This window comes from Hevea brasiliensis, chromosome 14, assembly GCF_030052815.1.
Source record: "Hevea brasiliensis isolate MT/VB/25A 57/8 chromosome 14, ASM3005281v1, whole genome shotgun sequence".
In the NCBI taxonomy this organism is placed as follows: Eukaryota; Viridiplantae; Streptophyta; class Magnoliopsida; order Malpighiales; family Euphorbiaceae; genus Hevea; species Hevea brasiliensis.
In genome coordinates this window covers 71,449,807-71,456,364 of record NC_079506.1, presented here as the reverse complement: position 1 = coordinate 71,456,364, position 6,558 = coordinate 71,449,807, and the positions used below count along the sequence as shown (strand labels likewise).

The following is a 6,558-nucleotide window of genomic DNA, read 5'->3' as shown; positions in this document are numbered from 1 at the left end:
CTGCTGTTGCTAGGCTGCTAAGAAGCCTTCCATCATGGATTCCATAGTCGACTTTGGTTTAGGCTATTGGTTCTAAGGAGGTGACGGTGGCTGTGTATGATTTTGTTCCCTATTCTGAAATCCTGGGGGTGCTGGTGGTCTGTATCCTTACTGTTTGTTTATTGGCTGATTCAATGAATTGGACCATGAGAAATTAGGGTGGTTTCTCCATCCAGGGTTGTACATATTTGAATATGGATTGTTGAGTTGCCTCTGGTTGAAATTCCCTCTGTTATTCACATAGTTCATCTGTTCTGTGGAGAGTTCATTGAAGTTGTTACATTCTGAAGTCATATATCTTTCTCCACAGCTGTCATAGTGTTGGTTGTTCATCCCTATAGCATTGGCTTACATTCTGTCAAGCCTTCTTGTGAGCTGGTCAAATTGAGCATTTATCATGCTTAGGGAATCCACTTCTAAGATCCCTATTGTTTTTCTTGTATTTCCCCTTTCATTTGACCACTCATAGTTGTGATACACAACCCTTTCTAGAAGTTCAAGTGCTTGGTCTACTGTTTTCTCCATCAGGTCACCTTCTGCAGCTGAATCTACTGTGCTTTTTGTAGAGGGCAGTAGCCCATTATAGAAGTTCTGAACTAGGAGCCAATCCTCTATGCCATGGTGTGGACATTCTCTCTATAAGTCTTTATATCTCTTCCATGCATCATAGAGTGATTCACCTTCCTTTTGCCTAAAGGTGTTGAGTTCAACCCTCAACTTTGCAGTTTTTGCGAGTGGGAAATACCTTGCTAGAAAAGCTTGTGAGAGGTCTTCCCAAGTGGTGAATGTTCCAGCTGGTTGAGAAAGTAACCACTTGCTTGCTCTATCTTGAAGGGAGAATGAGAATGCTTTGAGTCTTATAGCTTAATTAAAGACTCCATTCATCTTGAATGTGTCACATAGGGTAAGAAAGCATTGGATGTGGTAATGTGGATCTTCTGTTGGTGAACCCCCAAACTGAATCTGTTGGATCATCTAGAGCCATACCAGTTTTAATTCAAAATTGTTGGCATCCACTATGGGTCTTGTAACACTAAGTTGGAATCCTTGTATAGATGGAGCTCTGTAATCCTTCAAGAGTCTTGGCCTGTTGTTGTTGGCCATGATTGGAGTTTCTGGATTTCCTTGATCTTGTTCTTGGCATTTCCTTTCTCTCCTGATGGTTCTTAGGGTCCTATCTATCTCTGGATCCAAATCAAAAACTTCCTCCTCTGGCTTTGTTCTGGTCATGCACCAAACCTATCGCCTGAGAGAGAATAAAAGAATAAAAAAAAATTAAACAAAATTAAACAGTAGATGAAAATGCCTAAATCAGCTAAATTACCTATTGCCTAATATTACTAAAATTAAATTCCCCGGCAGTGGCGCCAAAAACTTGTTTGCTGATTTATCAACCCCGCAAGTGCACAGATCATGAATAAGTAATAAAGCAGTGAGTAGAGTATTGTCCCACAAGGAATTTAACTAGTAAGTACCAGACTACACAGTGATTTCGGCTATCTAGGCTATCGAATAAAATGGAGAGTGAAATTTGTCTATTTTGAATACTGGGAATAAAAAGGGTAATGAACTTAAAAAGGAATAACCTATTTTGAAATAATTCCAGAATTAAGATTTCACACTTTAACCTTATTATGGATGTAATCTTATCCATTTATTAGATTGAGAATCATTTTGCTTGATGGAAACTAATCCTGAAGTATCTTAGATCCTCTCTCAAGGTATCCAAGGTGTATTTCAATTAGAGCCAAACTCTACTTTCGTTGGTGATTAGTCCTAATCAAAACCCTTTAAAATCTATGATTAATTTTAGAACTCCACAAAGTTTACCAGCCTATCTCTAGGTCAAATTTTCTAGGTTCAAAATCTTGATTTTCTAATATTAATCTTCACCTTTCAGTTCTTCAATTAATACCTATAGTCGATACTAAGTGGGTACCAACACATAACATGCATTAAGATCGCAAGAAATTAAATCAAGGAATAAATCTCAAATTCAATAAATAAATCTCAATATTTGTCCATGATAATGATTACAAGTGTTACTCTCCTAATTCCAGAATATGGAAATTACTCACTCATAGTGAGTTCAGTAAACATAATAAAAATAAAATAAAGGAACAATAAAAGTCCGAAGAGATAGAACAAAAGAACTGAAGAGAATCTGCAGCTTTGATCTTATGGAACTTCAGCTAAAGGCTCCTCCTTGATACTGATACACTACTCTTCTAAGTCGCTATGGAAAAATGATGAAGGTGTTATTGTTCGGCTCCGGATTTCCCTTTCGGCTTTCTGCTGCTTCTATTTATATTCAGTTTCTAGGGTTAGGTTTTCAGAGTCCCCCCAACATTAGAAGTCTCTTCTCTCTATTAAAAACTGGAGCTAGAGCTAAATCAGGAGACTGGCTGTCAGCTGATACACGGCCCGCGTGTCACTACACGGCCCAGGGCCATGTAATTCACTGGAGCTTCGAAGATTGCATCTCATATTGGCACAGGAGATTACACGGGGTATTGCTAGTTACACGGGTCTAAATACATGACCCATGTTCTTTTGCTCTTTGGAGAATTCTTCAATCTGGCCCAAGCAAAGACTTACACGAGTCTTCATGATTTACACGGGTTGGGGTACACAGCCCATGTACTTCATTTCTTTCTTGGCTCTTTAGTTTTCTCCTGGCAGTATGTTACATGGGTTCGTGGCTTTGCTTACACGACCCGTGTAAAGTGTATCAGCAACACTTCTCTTTCCTTTGGTCTTTCCAAGCTTTCTTTTGCACTCCTATGCCTTGGAACTTCATCCAAACACCTGAAATGATGCAGAAAATATGGAATTTAGAGCTGGACAATGGAATTTACAAAAGTTGATGAAATTAATAATTATGCATAAGATTACTTATCTAAATGCTGTGAAATAATATACAAATGTGCTTAAAAATATCTACATAACACATGTGTATCAGTCACAATTCTTCCCCTCTAAATAAAATTTCGTCTCGAAATTTACCTGATGTAAGTGGTCAAGGAACTGCTACCTCCTTGCTTCTCCACTTTCTCGTGTTTCCATGTATGGATTCAGCTCCTCTCGAGCCTCCATAGCATATGCCCGAGGTGCTATCCTGGCTTCAGGCCGCTCAACAGTCTCAGAAGTAGGTCTCTGTGATGTACCAGATGTCTCTGATCTCGCAGGTCTTCTACCCCTTTATGCTATCGGGGTAGACCTCTCAGTCTGTGGTGGAGCAGTGGGAGCACTCTTGTGGGGACAATCCCGTAGAAAATGATCGATAGCTCCACATCATGAGCATCCCCCAGTTAATAGTCGGCACTCTCCTCGGTGCCTCCTCTCACAGTGGGTACATAGTGGTGTTGGGGCTAATCCCCCTACTGCTGTGTCTGGAGAACTCCCCACTGATACTCTAGACTGACCTTCCTTCAGGGTAGATTGAGACCTCTATCTCTGGCCCTGGCCCTGGCCCTGGGAATCCTTGGGCCTCTTACTATCAATAGCTGGTGTACTAGACTGGCCCTATCCAGAACCCCTCTTATGCTGTCTATTCCTCCTGGACTGCTCATCATCTCTTACTCTCTCCACATTGAGAGCGGATGCCACAAGTCGAGAGAAATTCGTATACTGGTGTGATGTGACATGTAGTCTGATATTGTCATTCAGACCATCCTCAAACCTACGGCATCTCTCTACCTCTGTAGGCATCATCTCCCAGGCATATCTATTGAGTCTCACGAACTCCTGCTCATACTCAGAGACCGTGAGCTGCCTCTTTCTCAATGTCAGAAACTCTCTCCTTCTGGTCTCCAGGTACACGTGACTGATATACTTTTTTCTAAACTCAGCCAGAAAGAAATCCCAAGTGATCTGTGCAGGCTGTACCACTCTGGACATCGTAACCCACCACTGGTAGGCATCCTCCTGTAGTAACAACAGAGCGCACTCTAACTGCTGCTCTGGGGTGCAATGTAACTGTTGTAGCACCCACTCTGTCCTCTCCAGCCAATGCTCTGTAATGGCTGGTTCATCCTCCTTCTTGCTCTTAAAACCAACTGCCCCATATTTTCTCAGTTTCTTAAGCAGGGACCTCTACACTGGCTGTGGCTGTGGCTGTGGCTGTGGCTATGGCTGTGGAATGGCTCCGATAACCTGGCGGAGCATCTGAGTCATCTGCTCTAGAAAAGCCTGCTGTGCCCTTCCAACGGCACTATGAGATGACTCCTCTCTCCTATCTCGCTCCTGACTAGGAACAGGTATATGACTAACAACCTCCTCCTCCTCAGGTCTGAAAGACCCTTGCTCTGAGGGATCAGACTCCATCAATCCTATAAAACAGACAAGAGAACAGATCTGCATTAGTGTCACCTCGACTCCTAAATAAAGGCCCATGCATATCATGCACACTATCTCTTTCCATCTATCTAGGCCAAGGAACGCCTAAACCTTTGCTCTAATACCATTAAATATGACACCCCTTACCTATCTACAGTGTAGCCAAGCAAGGCATGCCACATTCGGTGCCGGAGCACCCTATCTTGTCTTGTCTTATACCGTATTAATTTAATTTCCATTTATTCATATTATCCCTTGTGCTGAAAATTTTTTTTTATCACATTTTATTTTTGTGGAGACCCTGACAGAGTCTCTTTTGTTTTATTACCGTTTGGCAGGTTCCACTATTCACCTGTTAAAATCTCATATCATACTATAATTTCAATATCATATCTCAATCATCATGTCTACTCTTTTCCTCATTAACTCATATCATGTGTCATACCATCCATTCATGTAAAATACCTCTCATTTCATTTACATAAAATTCATATACAATAATTTATAATTTATAATAAAGTCCCAAAATGAATTACATCTTTTACTTATATACAATGAACAAAAAGTACAAAATCTACAACCATGGGCCCTACCAAGTGCACAGCTGAGGTGACTCCAACTCTAATACAGATATGATCAAACTCCCTATCAAAGCACTACTACTGCTGCTGGTCTCCAATACCAACGCAATGAAAAAATCAATGCGCTAAGCATAACACTTAGTGGTGCATAGGTTAAAGTAAAAATAAACTAAGAAAATAAAATAAATACTTCATGTAAAATTTTCATAAAGAAATACCAAATTTCATGAGTTTTGAGTCATTTACAATTTTTATTGAACTTCAGAAGCAATTAAACTTGTCGGGATCTTTTTTAATAATTTATTTTAGATTCAGTCATATTGTCTTATCTCAGTGCCCAAGTAACCTATAACAGACGATAAAGACTTGATACATGGGAGTATACTAGTTAGACATCCATATGTCTATCATGTATATATCTGTCATGTCAAGCACAAGGCCAGTGGGCAGACATAAAGCCAAAAATCATATTAGACACAATGGCCAATGGGCAGGCATAAAGCCAGAGGAATAATTATATCAGACATATATTATCTATCAATAATCATTCACATGGGCAGTACTGCTACCTGTAGTCTCTAATTGGCATACCAATTGATCCAAGTTGTATACATAAGTCTAAGTATACTTTGGGCAAATAAGTGTTATTAAGTGCTTATGGACTTATTATTTCATGTTATGCACTATTAGCGCTCTATAGCAATTTTCATATTATTTAGAAAATCATTTAGGTAACTTACATGTCATGTATCAAATACTTTCATAAACCTTTCTTTAGGTCTAGATTCTGTCTCCTATTTTTGCCTAGAAATTTAGCTAAAATGTAGGGTCTGTTTGACCACACTTCCTGCATGGAAGTTGTTCCTCAATGTCTTATCTTTGTTTTCCTTTTTGAATCATGTCATTTAGAGTTTTAGAACTCAAGTTATGGTCAATTTTCCAAGACTGGTCCATTGACTCATTGCTGTTCTAGAACCAGGTAGATTCTGGAATCTCAAATTTATCCAATCATTTGGACATGTTACAATCATATTTAGGCCTAATGTCCTTCATATGAGTCGCTCTCCTATGTCTTAGGGTTACTAGGTTCAAAAATCACAATTTTTCAAGTTATGTAGGGTGAGTTATAGTCAATTAACTGACCTAGACTCCTAAACCCTGTGCCTTCAGAATCTCAGATTTAGGTCAGTGTCTTTGATTCCCATTTTAGGGTTCCTACACTCAAAATTTAAGGAAAGTTCCTAAATTAAAGTTGGATTCCTATTTCTTTGGTTTTCAAAACAGTTTGGCTCATCCCAATTGAAGTTTCCTAGTAGGAGATATGGTATAAATACTGTTCTAGGGTCAAGTGGCTATTTAGTTCAATTTCAGGATTTGGATGGTTGATTTGCCCTAGCAATTTGTTCAAGTTCCATTACGTTCTGGATTTTGGTCAAAACACCAAAATTATAATTCTAGGTCTTATGAAGATTTTAGCTTTGGATTCACTATATTTTCAGTTTTGTGGACCAAGTTATGGCATTTTTTCCAAAATTGGTCGGCAAGGTCAAAGTCCAAAATTTCATATCAGTTTGGTTCTGGTCAGAATTGTTGACCTAAT

The 6,558-nt window shown here is 39.3% G+C and overlaps 1 non-coding gene across 1 annotated transcript; it reads left to right on the top strand.

The window, feature by feature from the left end:
* Positions 1–652: 652 nt before the first annotated feature.
* Positions 653–759, top strand: LOC131173611 (small nucleolar RNA R71). The gene has a single exon (XR_009143924.1). It is a non-coding gene; the product is annotated as a small nucleolar RNA R71 (small nucleolar RNA).
* Positions 760–6,558: the final 5,799 nt, after the last annotated feature.